The following is a 15,421-nucleotide window of genomic DNA, read 5'->3' as shown; positions in this document are numbered from 1 at the left end:
CTGGACAACTTTGGCACTGATGGGAACAATCTATCTGAGAACCAAACACTTGTTGAGTTGCCAGAGGAAGGGTGGACATAACTTATGCGCTTTATATTAAACTGAAGTAAATTCAATTTTTTTAAATTAAAAACTGGGACAATTCTATCAAACTAAAGAGGAGTGCAGCTGTATAAAGAGTTGCCCACTCCTGAGGCCATCACCACACACAAATCCTCTTCATTTCATGGAAAAGACACCAATTTCAGAGGAAGATGAACAAAAGTACAGCAGAATAAACAGCAGTGGAAGACAATCTCCCACCCTGGGTCTCTTCTTTGCTGAGTGAGGTGCTAAGCAATAACTCTGCTGAGGCTGTAACTATAAAAATAAACCATCTGTCACTGCCTCAGCCTCAGAAGTCACAGCCTGGCATTCCCACCACAACCTCTGAGCAGAAGAGCCCTAAGAGATAACACAGAACTGATAAAAAACCTTGTCAGATTGAGCCACTGTGTCCTGAATTGTCTGCATCCTTCCTCCTTTTTCCATTTGACTCCCTGCTTAAAACTGAACATTCTTCCAAGAGTTTAGAGCAAGTCAGGCGTCCTTTATTTAAAGATGAATATATTCTTGTATTAATAATAATAAATAATAATGATTATAATAATATACAGACAATAAAGCATTAAAAGACACTTGTAACTATCAGCACAATCAACTCCCCAGTAGATTTGAAGAAGTGAAACTTGTCACAGCCTTTGGAGCCAAAACACAGTTGGACACCAAGGCAGAGAGAAGCACTGGGATTCTGGATCACTTCATCTGAAAGTTTCAGCCACATTATTTCACCTGATAAAATCATGAATTTTAATGATTTCTGAATACACATGGGTTTTTTTGCCTGCAGTATTTCTACAGCAATGGTTGTATAGATCACTGAGACAAAACAGATATCCAAAGGAATTACAAGGGATAGCATGAAATAACCAGAATAAAAACTCTGATAACCAAGGCAGCCTCACAGAATTCATATTTCCCAGAGAACTCCAAGCACCACGAACCAATTCACGAATCCTATGGCAAAAGCCCTTTCTGTGGAGCTGTTTTTCCTGCCTGCAGGGCAAAGGACCTTGTGAGAAAGCACGTCCAGGAGGGCTGTGCCAGACCACCTACTGCCCTGTTCAGCACATGCCAGCAGCTCAGGATGCCAAGTGGGCCAGTGGGTTTCTCTCCCCAGATGAACTGTTTGTGTCCTGGCAAGGGCGACAAGTTCAGCCCCAAGACAAAGGCCCATTTCATTGCTCCTGCTTTCCTGCTCCACTTTTGTGGCTGCCTCTGAGTCGCTGTTGTTCAAAGCAAATGATTAATTGAGCGCTGGGGAGCTGTCAGTGTTATTTTTTTTTTAACCAACGGACTTTCCTCGACTCAGATGCAAAGTACTTTGAGTTATTTGGGGTTTTTTTTCCTTGAATTTTTATGCTCCTAAGTGCATGGTTTGCTCTGGGTTTAGTTGTTTCTCAGGGTTATTTTTGTGGTTTGGTTTTTTTCTTAAAGATTCTTGATCAGTATTTGTGTTTGATGGAGCACTGGAAACACAGTGAGCACTTGCAATGTGTTAATAAAGCTGCAGCCAACCCTCTCTCCCTAACTACAGTAAAATCCAAAATAATTCTCTCCATTTCTGTAGAGAAGTAGCAAAATTAGGTACTGCAGCATAAATCAGAGTCACATCAGTGCTGCTGCTGTTCATAGCTCATAGTGCAGGGGTTACAATGAGATGATCTTTCAGGTTCTTCTAAACCAAACCCTCTGATGATTCTGTGCTGGGCAGGTTACAGCTAAACCACCCAGGGGCTGTTTTAGCTCTGAGAGAACCCCCAAAATCCTGGTTTGGAGCTGGTGGTTCAGCCGGGCACAAACTCCATCCCATGAAGACTCCTTGTTTCCAAACTCCTGCGTGTTTCCAAAAGCTCAACAACCCCTGGAGCAGCCACAAGTCCCTTTATCCCCTGCTCTGGCCTGGCCTGAGGGACAACTTCAAACAGACTCACAGTCTGAGTGTGTGAAAAGACCCTTTGCTGTGCCCTCCTTGGGATCTGCCTCAGTTCAGGAGCTACAAAGCCTCCAGGATGGAAACAGATGCTTCCTGTGCTCCTGGGCTGTGTTTGGAAGAGCCCCTGGAATTCAGCATCACTCTGGGCAACAGAGCCTTTTCAAATGTCCCTTTAGGCCCAAGCCAGGAATGGTAAAGAACAACCAAAAGCACAGAAGTGAAGCTCTCTGCCCGCAGACATCAATGGGAATTCTGTCCTTGACTCCACCGGAGCCAGGCTCTCATCCAATGTATTTGTACTTTAGGTTTCCCGTGGTGAATAAATAGAAATGAGGAGCCCTGGCACCAGGGCTGTGAGTCAGACAGCCAGGAATGTGCAGCATGCATTGCTCTGAAGGAATCAGGCTTGGAGGGCAGCGGTGGGAGATGCACAGCCCTGTTCAGCACACAGCAGGACTGGGGAGCAGCAGAAACAACCTCTGCGTGGTGTGCAGACAGGGAGCCAGCAGGGTTATCACATCCAAGGATGATCTGCACATCCAGAGCTGCCCTGGGAAGCTCAGGGAGGCGTTGGGAATGCTGGGGGAAGAGGGGTGTGAAAAGGAGGTTGGCAGAGCTGGGACAGCCCTTGTCAAAAGCCGTGGCGGAAATACGACAGTCCGTGAAAGGAGAATTTGCTGGTTTATTACTCAGACTTTACTATTTTATAACCCAAAGTAATATCTGGTGCCGAGTGAGAGTTTTTCCCCATGACCCAGCTGAAAGATTCTGTCCTTCAGAGGAACTTACAGCACCAGGCCAAAAAGCAGTAAAAAAAGTATTTCCACAATTTTTACGACTGCTAATCGTTATCGTGCTTTACAAACATGTGTTTGCCACTTCAGAATTCCTCCTCACAGTCATTAACGCTGAGCTCTTTGATGCTACATTGTAATTTTCCATTAGGAACGTCTGACTGGAAAAAAATAATCAAAGCTATGTGAGGCTGGGATTAAAAACATATCTGCAAATCTTTTATGCTGCTGCTTTTTGTTGTTTGGTCTATTCTTTATCTGTTACATACTGGAGAAATGACACCATCCCTATTATGTATAAAAGTCTATTTTATTTTATTTTTTGTTCTGATTTAAGCACATCCACGGGGTGTATTTATTTTGTATAGACCTGTACCAACTGTACCAGTCTGAAGTGTCATTTGAAAAAAAAAAAGGGTAAGGAAATATTATAATTAACACTCAGAGCAGGATTTCTAGGATCTGTGTAATCAGAAACATTGTTCTAGTTGTCTTTTATAGCTCATATCTTCCCCCAGTCAAAACAACCCCCATCTGCCCTGTCAGATGCATGGAGGAGAGAGACCATTCAAACCAGGTTAAACTGCCATCCAGCAGCCCTAAAGGCAGGGTTTTCCTCTTTTCTCTCTATTTTTAGTTGGTTTTGGGTTTGATTTCCTTTAATAAGTCCCAGGTCTGTGATAATCATCCTTGCCCTGTGTCTTTGAAGTTCACCAGAGCCGTTCCAGTGCTACATCCACATCCAGCAGAGCCCATGGATACCAACCATGGAGGAGCAGGACCTGCCCAGCCTGCCACTGCTGCCACCAGGAAATCCCACATTCTCCAGGTGAAACAACCTGAGGAGCTGCTTTAAAGGCCCTCAAGGGAGATGTGGCAGAAATCCCAGAGCTTTTCCTTCTCTGGGTCATCCCCACCTCCCTTTTCTTCTTTGCTTCTCCACAGGGAGCTCGGGGCTGTGCTTCACAGACTTTCCATGTCTGCAGTTGCTCAGATCCCCTTGTTGTGGTTTCTTGGGAGCATTCCTGAACTGCGAACTCCTTAATTCTTCCAGATCCTTCCAGCAGGGCAAGCAGGCCAAGATGCTGGATGTGGATGGACAGACAGATCTCAGCTGCTTTGCACATGGAGCCTGAGCTGCAGAGGATGAAGCTCCCTGCAGCTGCTGCTCCTGGCCCAGCAGGATGCTCACTGCACATTTTCCTGCAGAAACATCATCACTCCAGAGCTCCCCAAAACCACCCAGCAGCTGCTTTCCTGGCTGTGTTGATGCAGATACCCCAGAGGGATATATATGGGTGCCTGTGCCCTTTCCCTTCCTCCAGACTAATTTAATATCCATTTAATCATGTTTACTGTTTTCCTCCCGAAGCCAAACGACCCTTTCAGGCAGCTCAGGCAGCTGCCTGCATGACTTTGGGGGAAAAGTATGTATACACACAGTTGGGAAGTTGTTCCCTGCCCAGTGTGAGGGCTGAGCATCCACTGAGCAGGGAGGATGCCAGGGAGGCTCAGGGAGGGATGAACCATGGAGAGCCCATGAGCTGCAGCTCCTGATTCCCTTTGGGTGTGTTGTCATAGTGACAGGAGATTGTTCCGCCTGTGCTCAGGTCAGACAGAACTCCTGCAGGTATGGATTTTTCATGGAATCACAGGTTGGAAGGGTTGGAAGGGACATTACAGCCCATCTCATTCCACCCCTGCCATGGCAGGGACACCTTCCACTGTCCCAGGCTGCTCCAAGCCCTGTCCAACCTGGCCTTGGACACTGCCAGGGATGCAGGGGCAGCCACAGCTTCTCTGGGCACCTGTGCCAGGGCCTGCCCACCCTCACAGGGAAGATTTCTTCCCAATATCTCATCTAAATCTACTCCCTTCCATTTTGAAGCCATTCCCCCTTGTCCTGTCCCCCCAGGCCCCTATAAACCGTCTCTCTCCATCTTTTCTTTTGGCTCCCTTGAGGCAGGGGAAGGCCACCATTAGGTCACCCCTGGTCTGTTCTCCAGGCTGAACAATCCCAATTATCTCAGCCTTTTCTCATAGGAGAGGTTCTCCATCTCTCTGATCATCTTGATATCCCTCCTCCTCTTGTCCAAATTAACGAGGTCTGCAGAGATTTGGCACATGCTGGTTCAGGCACAGAGCCCTGCACAATTCTCTGCCTTTTGATCACTTCAGTGCTAAACAAACTCAGATTTGACCACGTAGGCATAATCTCAAATACTCTCCAAAACGGCAACCCAGCTCGTTTTCCTGAGGCTGATCCTTTTCAGGTTACTCCTGTTTGTTTTGGTGTTGCCATGGCGATTACCTGGGCAGGTGTCTGATTGGGATGATTTCATTGAAAACTATTAGCCCAAGGTAACAATATATTCTCCTCCAGAATTAGTGTTTGTAATGGTGCTCACCAGGCTCCCAGATGTGCTTCCCACAGACCTCCCAGGCTTTCAGGGAGCTGCAGCTGCCAGGGCCCTGGGCAGGGGTGGCTCTGCTGGGGGAGATGCTGATGCATCAGTTCTTCCTCAAGAAATTTTAGTTACACGGCAGGAGACTGAAAGAAAAAAAAATCTCCCCCTCCTCAGCAGGGCAGGGGAAGAACACAAGATGGAAAATTTGTGGGTTGAGATAAAGGCTGGGAGATCTCTTAGCAACTGCAGCCATTGACAAAACAGATACTAAAAAAAAATAGTATTGCTGATTGAATTAGGTTGAGAAGGAGAAATTAAAACATCTCTGCCAGGGATCTTCACAGGCTCGGCTTCACTGCTGGCTCCTCTGCTTCCCCCCAGCCCTGCACAGTGAGGGCAGGCAGGGAATGGAGGGGTATGGACACTCCACAGCTCCTTCCTGACACTCTTCTTTCTCATTTTACACCTATTCCAGTCAGGGTCCTTCTCAGGCCCCAGTTCCTGTCAGAAAACACCAAATCCTTCCCTGCTGCAGCCTGGGGAGAGAAGCACATCAGAGCAGGGACCCTGTGGGGACCCCAGGAAAAATCCCTGCTCCTCCCCCTCCTGTGCTGACCTGGATGTTTGCAGGGCTCCTTCCTCACCCATTTCTCCTCATCCTCATTGCCTGGCTGACGTTTTGCCTCTTTTTACCCCCTGTTTCTCACCGAGGCAGCCCAGGTGTGCCAACCAGCAGTGCCCTGCCCTAGGAGGCTGAACAGGCTGTGTGGTGTGGGACAGCCCTGCCCTGTCCTCACAGAGACCCCAAACCCACCCCACACCTCAACCACAACCTAAATCCTAACCTAAACCCCCAGCACACACTTTGAGAAGCTTTATTCAAAATGGGAGCTGTTTTTTTTTAGTTTTAAGAGCTAAATCTTTTCCCCAAATCACGACCATTCTGTATGAATTGAAATGTCGATGAAGTTCCCTCATTACAATTTTTCATTCATTTTTCACTCCCAGCCATGAGAATTTTACTCAAGTGTCCTTGAGCTCAGAGAGCAGAGACAAGCCTACAAATATTAATGATTGTTTTAATGATTTAATGAGGTTTGATGCAGCCCTCAGCCTCTCTTCTGATGACCCCTGTAGGGTCAAGGCCTGGTAATGCTGGAGAAGTACCTGGAGATGCTGCTGGCATCTGTCTCATCCAGTAGCAAACCCAAATCCTGTTGTTTATTAGATTAATTACTGGAGGAATCCTTAACTATCTCCAGTTTTGGCTGAGTCACATTCAAATGAGATCGTTCTCCTTCCTTCCTTCCTTTCTTTCCCTGTGGGTACAACAACCTCAGACGCTGAGCAGCACCTCCCGACTGATCCACACTCCAGCTGGAATCACCTTTTGCCAAAGTTTCCTATTCCACAGAACCCCCTGACTCAAGGGAGCTTGGGACATGTGGATTCCTGCAGGAGAGGACAGCCACCCCGTGCTAGCCGGGCTGGGTGGTGATGAATAACCCCAATCCATCTTCCCCCCGCAGCTCCCAGTGAGTCAGCACTCGTGTTCCAGCCCCACTCCCGTTCCAGCAGCACATCCCAACGCAACTTCCACTGCTTTTTAAGGTCATTCCGAGCTGCTGCGTGGCCAGAGGCCAAATCACATCCGCAGGGTTTAGCCAAGCCCTGCTCTGAAATGATCTCTGCAATGATCCTCTCGCCGGCGCTTCCTCCTCCTGCGCCACCTCCGCGTGGCACTCCTGGGGCAATGCGGGATGCCTGTGTCCCAGAAACGCAGCTGGAGCTCTTCCTGGGCTGGGAAGGCAGGGAAATCACTCCCCAGCACAGCTGGGGCTCTAGTCAGGCTGTTACTGGGGAGTTTGGGCCCGTGGTGAGGTTTAATTGAGCATTTGAACATTTTTGTGTGATTGTGCATCCCAGAGAGGCTTGTGGCACGCGGTGTTCGGAGGGGTGCAGTGTCCTGAGTTTATCCATCTCAATAAATCAGCCAGGCTTTCTCACAGGAAGGAAGTCAGAAGAAACTGCGGTTTTTCTGCTCAAAATTTTGCTTCTAGATTACCCCAGTGAACAAGGGAGAAATAGGCTGTAAGGAGAAGGAAATCATCCTGCCTGGGCCAATGGAGCAGTCCTGAGGCAGGGATTCTGTCTGGATGCACAGGATGGAGGTTGTCCCTCAAGGTCACCTAGGAATCTCTCACTTCATTGCAGTGGAGCACATTTGAAGGCACAAGGAGACCTTTCCCACTCTTCTTTCACAAGGATGGGGATGGAAGGAATTTTGATGCCAGCCTTGGTCACATCTTTCTTGCTGAGCACACTTTGTGTGTGTGGATAGCTGAAATGCTAAAAAAGTATTAAAGAGCAAAGAAAACCCAATGCTAAATGCAATAAAAACTTGAGATATCCTTACAGGACTATTGGAGGGGTGGAACATTTTAGCTGGAAGGATATTTAAAGTATTCAGCTTTGCTTAACCTAACCTTCATTTCTTTCTTTTGCTCCCAAATACACAGACCTCACTCCAGAAATGAAGGGGTTCAAAATTAGGGTTCTGAGCTGAAAATGTTTATTCAAATTCCTCCCCAGCCAGAAATGCTGTGTGGATTCATGGCACTCTCTCACCTGGAAGCCCCCAGCCTCAATCCTGCCTGACAGAGGTGCCACACAGCAAAATGTCTTCAACCTTTGGAGGTGCTCTTTTAATTTCAAACCCAACGAGATTAACACCCTGATTTCAGAGCAAGAAAAGCAGAGGAGCTTCTGAACAAGCTGAAAAATATCCCTTTCAATTCCACTTCTGTCTCAATTCTAGTTTTTCAATGCCACTTATGTCAACACCTCATTTACCCCTAATCTATTCATGTCTCGAGCTGCAGCTGAGGTGAGAACCTGCACATTTAGAATAAAAACCCTCAAAGATCTGAGTAAATAAGGACAGGTCCTTGATCCAGTGCCCAGCCATTTGGGATCACTGAGTAATGCAAACACTTCATTAATTATCACCGGAACAAAGGAGGCCTCTCAGAAGGTTTTGCAGGAAGACACCAACTGTATCAAGCAGCAGATCACTGAGATTTTAAAAACAACCACAGAGAGGTGGAGCCTGAAGAAAACCCAGTGTTTAATTCTGGACGGAAATTAATTTTTTTTTTTTTAATTTCTGGACTGAAAGGAGATGTTTATTTCTCAGAGAGCATCAGTGCAGGTGAATCCCATCTCCCACAAACCCGAGGGGACAAGTTGTGCTGTCCTCCTCCACTCAAGGCCAACAGCCAAAGCCACTCAGGGTGAAGGAGACTCAAAACCATTGCTGGATTTGGAGCAAGGATGGGAACCCTTCAGCCCAAGCTCCCACAGCAGTCACTAATTACCAGCTGGCAGCCTCTCAGCTTCTCCTCATGAACTTGCTCTGCTTTGTGTCACTGGCTAAATATTTATTGGAGCAAGGACAGGAAGCTGTTCCCATATTTTTATCATATTTCATATCAAGTGGAGCATTTAGAATGGGAGAGCAGCTCACCCCAGATGAGCAGCCTGACCAGACTTTATCCAAATCCTTCACCCAGGCAGAAGAATTTAGTAGAGCAACCCTGGATAAAACAGGAAACGATTTCACCTGAAGCTTTTTCCCAGCAGCTCAAAGCACTTTGTGAGTTCAGCTGCTGAATCAGACACACAAGAGAAGGCAACACCTCTGGTGTGCAAAGTACCAGAATTTAGCTGTGAAAGAGCTGTTAGCCTCCTCAGTGGTGTTGTGGATGAGCTAAAATGAGCAGAAATTTAATCACTGTTGCCTTCAGGAGTTGAAAATGAGGTTGGGGAACTGAGGTATGGCAGGACAAGCTGGCAGCTGAGTGAGAGCAGAAAGAGTAACTGCAGTAAATTTGTGTGTTCAGGGGAACAGAGGGGCACCTGAGGTCCTACAGACAACCTTCCTCTCCTGCCTGGAAATCAAAAATTAAGTTCTTTTGAGGGTGAAAAATCAGCTTTCTCGAGATTGCCCCATTAAATTATTGTGAGAGCAGAGGAATCCTCTGTCCTGATTTCAACCATACCAGGATTCTAAGAAATATTGTGTACACATTTTTAATTCTTATTTCCAATGGGAATCTTAAGTGTGAAAAGTGTGTCCTTCACACCATCCAAGGCTGAGCAGATAAAGAAAAAACTCTCCTTTCACAGAACTCCCACTTTTATGTTGCTCCTCATATCTAGAAAAGGTCAGTGAACTTCTGTAGAGTCTTTAGTCTGGGCACCTCTTCAGTAGCAACAAAGCAACAATAAATCTGGCGGATAACAATGTGCTGGCTGGATTTTTATGAGGTTTATTTCTTAACAAGATGTTGATTCATTTGTAAATTAAGAACATGGTTTGTTGTGTAACCTCCTTTGACATGTCAGTCAAACTTCAAATGGAGAAAATTAAATAGTGGCTTGCTTACCAAGGAGAGGAGATCCTCTTTCAGTTAGAAGAAAGTTGTTTTGTCTGAGGGTTGGGTTTTATTTTTGGTCCCAGTGCATCACAAATGTGCCAAGAACATACAAATAAAATACAAACAGTATGTATTTCAGCAAAATAAAAAGCCAAGCTTTGGTTTGAATTTAGGCTTGCAAAGAGGTGATTCTTTCCGTCGTAGTTCCGTTACTCAAACGAGTTCCACACCAACCACAAAACTCTCCTGGTTTCTGCTGGACAGAGTCAATTTTCTTCCTAGAAGCTGGTGGAGTGCTCTGGTTTGGATTTAGGATGGGAATGATGTCGATAACTCCCTGATGTTGCAGTTGCTGCTCAGCAGTGCTCACACTCACTCAAGGACTTTCCAGCTCCTCACGCTGCAGAGCCAGAGGGGACACAGCCAGGCCAGCTGACCCCAGGGTGTTCCATGGATATTCCATGCCATCTGCCATGCTCAGCATCTAGAGCTGGAGGAATGGCTGGGGGTGACATCCTGCTCCTTGGGGACCAGCTGGGCATCCCTCAGGGGAGCAGGGAGCAACTGCTGTGCATGGCTTGCTTTGTGCATTCCTTCACTGCTTGATTTTCCCTTCCTTTCCTGGCCTATTCAACTGTATTTATCTCAAACCGTAAGTTTTGCTCTTTTTCCAAATTCTCTCCCCCATCCCACTGTGGGGGAGGGAGCAAATGGCTGTGTGGTGCCTGTTGGGTTAAACCACAGCACCTCCTCAAACCCCCAAAATCTGCACAGACAAAGATTTGCTTCCACAGTCAGAGGAAAAAAAAAAAAAAACAGTGAAAACCACACCAGGTTCTTTCCCTGGGGTCAGCCACCAATCCTCATTTTCCAGAGGAAACAGCCTCAAGCTTCAGGCAGCAAAAGTGACTTATGCAGAACCTGCTGCAGGGTTTTCTCCCTGGGAACAGGCAGAGCTGCAAGGCTGAGCTGCAGCAGCACTGCAGAACTCCTCCAAGATCTGAGATGGTTTTAAATTGCAAAAGGAGATGTTTAGATTAGATGTTAAAGTCTTTACTGTGAGGGTGATGAGGCCCTGGCACAGGGTGCCCAGAGAAGCTGTGGCTGCCCCTGGATCCCTGGCAGTGTCCAAGGCCAGGCTGGACAGGGCTTGGAGCAGTCTGGGACAGTGGGAAGGTGGTGGGATGGGCTGGGATTTAATGTCCCTTCCAAACCAGTTGGCATTCCATGATTCTAAGTTACACCATGAAAGTTTATAATGAGGTGTAAACAGCCCCCTGCCTTCAGCAGAATGAGCTAAACCAAATCATTTATAATGTAAAGATGAGAATCTGCAAATTGTGTGAAAGGCCTCAGCAAAACCTCTCGAAGGACTGGGAAAACTGGGTTGAGTTTCCTGCAAGCTGCTATTGCAGTTGAACTGAAAGGCTGACAGAAAGAAAAATCAGCATTTTGGGGTGAAAATCTTAACTCTGAGTTGCAAAAGAAGCCTTGTGGAAATGCTAATGACACCAGGAGCAGCTCCTGGTTAGGGAAATGGATAGCACAGCTCTGTGCAGCACTTCCCACCTGCTGGTTGCTCTGGCATTTGGGTAATTAGGCAGAACAAACTGCTGGAGGGAATGGAGCAAAGATGTGCAGGAAAACACGGATTTGAGGAAACAGGGAGACAAAGTGATCTTTATCACTCCTACATTAAACCCTGAGCCCAATTCCTGTTCTCACTGAAACAGGAAAAAATACTTCTAGTAAGGTTTTCCATTAAAGGCTTGATGTCAAAGTCACTTTTGTGAGGATTTGTCAAAGGCTGCCCCTATTAGGACATTTTGTCATTTCAGGAGCCTGAGGTCTGTCTGCTGGTGGTTGCTCCCATTTCAGTGGCCCCATTTGAACCCAGGAAAGCAGAACTCATCCTTCTTCTGATTCACTGCTGCTTCTTCAATGGCTCACAGACCAACTGCATTTACAGGGACTGTAAATAATGCAGTGTTTTGCTCTGAGGGGGACAATTCCAGAACTTGTCTGAAATAAGATTTTTATCTCCATAGTTTTACAAGGTGTAACTGTTTCATCTTCCCCACCTTGTCCCATGTGGCTTCTTATCCTTCTCCCAGTTCTGATTTTACAGAGGAATGAAAATTCAGGGAAGATCTGGCAGGCCAAGCTCTACATTCTCTTCTCCTAAATGGAATATTCTTGGTTGTTAAAACAAAAGAAAAATGTCTTGCCTTAATAATTCAACCTCATTTCCTCTGTTAGTCAGGCACATGCAACTTTCCAGCAAAGGATGCAAAATTCCTGGCAATTTTAATTGGATCCACATAGTCATAAAGATCCTCTTTTCCCCTAAACCATGCATCAGACCTGATTATTTTTGCCTTCTGGATGAATCGTGATCCTTCTGAGTTTTCTTTTCTTATGGCCTATTTCTCCCTTGTTCACTGGGGTAGTTCAGAAGCAACATTTTGAGCAGAAAAACTCAATTTCTTTTGCCTTCCTTTCTGTGACATCCTTGAGAATTTTTTCCTATTTCATAAAAATGGTGTCAAAACCAACAAGGCCGTTGCGACACTCAGTAAACATTCCGCCAAATACCTCAGAACTTACAAATCTCTGAACCAAATCAGTCCAGCATTAATTCCCCAAAACGTTCTGCTCCTTTCTAGTGCAGAGCAGAGCTCTGGCCCGTTTTTCCATGCGAGGCAGACAGGAATGATTTGCAGGGGCAATGAACGTCACTGCAAATTTCTCAGAGTCCAACTCAGGGCTAAAGCCTGGCCAAGATGAGGATGTTTAACACATGACAGCATCGGGGCTAAAGCAAGTCAGAGCTGCATCTGCACAGGGCATGAATCCCACGGACGTGGAAGCTTCTCAGGGAGTGCAAGTGGGACGTTGGGAGGAGGGAAATTCACGTCTGCCATTGGTGTTCCAACCAGAAATGGGAGGCAGTCGTGGCACAGATGAAAGTGAAACATGAGGTTTGGGGTTCCAGTGGCTAAATCAGAGTGACATCGTGGTGTGCAGCTCTGAGCTCTGCTCTGGGACAGGGACAGGAGCCAGGGAAGGGCTGGAGCTGGGCCAGGGCAGGTCAGGCTGGAGATCAGGAAAGGTTCTTCCCCCAGAGGGTGCTGGGCACTGCCCAGGCTCCCTAGGGAATGGGCACAGCCTGAGGCTGCCAGAGCTCCAGGAGGGTTTGGACAATGCTGCCAGGGATGCCCAGGGTGGCATTGTTGGGTGTCTGTGCAGGGACAGGAGCCGGGCTGGGTGATCCTGTGGGTCCTTCCAGCTCAGGACATTCTGTGATTCTGTGACAATGACACTCAGCAGGGCAGTGATGGTCACATGAGCTATTTTGGGCTGTAAAACAGGTTGAACAGCAGATCCCAGAGGCACAGGGTCTGGCTGGAAGCCTCTCACTGGTGTCCTTCAGGGTTCAGTCCAGTATTGTTTAATTAATTAATTGGTGTCTCCTCAGCAGCTTCCTGATGACACCAATCTGGGAGGAGTGGCTGAGACCCCCCAGTGCTGAACAGCCCTTCAGAGGGACCTCACAGGTTGAGATGGGCAGAGAAAACCTGAAATTCAACAAGGGCAAATGCAGGGTCCTTCACCTGGGGAAGAACAACCTCACTCACCAGTATGGCTTTGGGGCTGACCTGCCTTAATCACATTTTCCATATCTCAGCCCCTCATCTGTGCTCTGTAGCATATTCTGGAACTTGCAGCTACATCAGAACATTTCATCACAAAATCTGACTGGGAAAATAACAATTAATGATCCATCTTAGAGAAAAGGCAAAACTTCAAAGGCATATTTTTTCATGCCACATCAGGGTGAAATCAAACCATTTTTGTCCCATTCAGACAATGAAATCAAACCATTTTCATCCCATTTAGACAATGAAATAAAAGCCCCAAGACATCACTAAGAAATCAGTGGCCATTGCAATTCCAAGAGTTCTGCTAAAGTGAATTCAAGTCACTGTAAAAGTGTCCCATGTCAGGAGAGCATTTTAAGCAGAAATACAGTAAATCTTTCTTACCAGAGCTGCACCACTTTTAGATAAGTGGAAGAACTGACCTGGTCACTGTCCTAAATGAGACTGAGTACCACAATTCACCTCTCCAAAAATAGAATGACGTGAATGTGACTTCAGACACTTCCCTTGCCTTCACTTCCACCACTGCTTCCAGTTAGGGACAAAGAACTCTTCCAGATACATTTAATCAGAATTCCTCCATTTCCAAGAAGAGCTTTGGAAATCCACCAAGGTTTTTTAAAACTCCCAATCATCCCCTCAGCCTTCTCACAGTGGTGAACTGACTCCCTGCTTCAAGCTGAGCTTTATGTTTATTAGAGAATCCCGACAGTGTTTGCAGCTTGACTCTGGGAAACTGAGCACTGACACTTCCTGCAAACACCAGCAGCAGTGGAGCAATTGGAAGGGGAATTTTTGAAGATGTAGGAAGGAAGAAATAAGAAGAAACCGTCAGGCAAAACAAACCACTCGGAAAATCCCACTGCAGGAGGCCAAAGAACAACTGTAGCTATTTGCACATGTGAAGATTAATAGAAGTTTTTCTTATCATTTCCCTTTGGGTCTGGGCTTTCATTGATTATTTGCTTGGAGGTGGCTTGGTGTTGTGTGGCTTGGCCTTCCACTTGAAAAAATCTGGTTTCAGGAGGCCAAAAAGCAATTGCTGCAAGCTTCCCATCTGCAGACTATCAAACTGGTTTTATTATGATTTCAGGTTTGCTTTATTTTACTGTCTTTAAAAGAACCAAGTCTCATTTGTCACATAATAAATATATTAAAGTCTCTGGGAAACAGCTCATTACCAAAACAAAAAAGATATCAAAAAGCAATCAGAAGCCATTTGTACAGCATCTCCCCCTGGGAATTTAGTGCTCTTAATTGCTGTGTTACACTAATCATCATTTTTCTTCACTAGCAGGGACGGGAACAAGAATCTCATTTGTACCCAAGAGCAAAGCTGATCCCAATATCTAAACCCAGCTTCAAGCTCTGACACACCACCTGATCAGAGTTGTTTTATTTTCTTATTTTCCATTAAAAGAGGAAGCTGAAAACCAAGGTATTTTTCATTCCCTGGATTTAGAGTGTCTCCCCAGGAATGTTTTCTCTCTAAACATTTTGGTTTGTAAATAAACAAGTTCTGACTGCAGTTGTTTGCACCACAGTAAAATAAACGAATGCTTCAATGCATAGTCATCTACTGCACAAAAAAAACCTCCCTAAAAACATAAACAGATCCATATTCACTCCTTGGGCCATTAATACCTCTGTCAGCAAACACTTGAGGCAGAGATATTACTGGAGAAGGTTCACATTGTAGAATTTGGTCATTATCACAGCAAGAACTGCTAAGCCCAGCCTAAAGTGGACTTTAACAGAGAACTTTTCTTGAAGATCCCCTGCTCCAGAATACTAAATTGAAAAATACCCTGGCAGATGGTCGAGCATTATCTCTCCCCAAATCTCACTCATCACTGACGCTGCTGGGTTTCTGCCACTTCTGTCACAGGCAGCCTGGAGTGACAACCCAAAGCACAATTCTGTTTGGCCAACTGTGCTCACAAAGCCTCCCTGGGAACACCACGAGGTGCTCTCAAGGCTTTCCCAACCTGCCCAGAAAGGCCACAGCAGCTCCTTTTGGTAGATTTGTGGGGAGTAGAGGGGAACTCATCACCACAAGGTGTTTTTGTTTTACTATTTCTCA

The sequence above is a fragment of the Lichenostomus cassidix genome, chromosome 17 (genome assembly GCF_008360975.1).
Source record: "Lichenostomus cassidix isolate B80296 chromosome 17, HeHo_3.0, whole genome shotgun sequence".
NCBI lineage: Eukaryota > Metazoa > Chordata > Aves > Passeriformes > Meliphagidae > Lichenostomus > Lichenostomus cassidix.
Note: the sequence above shows the minus strand (reverse complement) of the source record.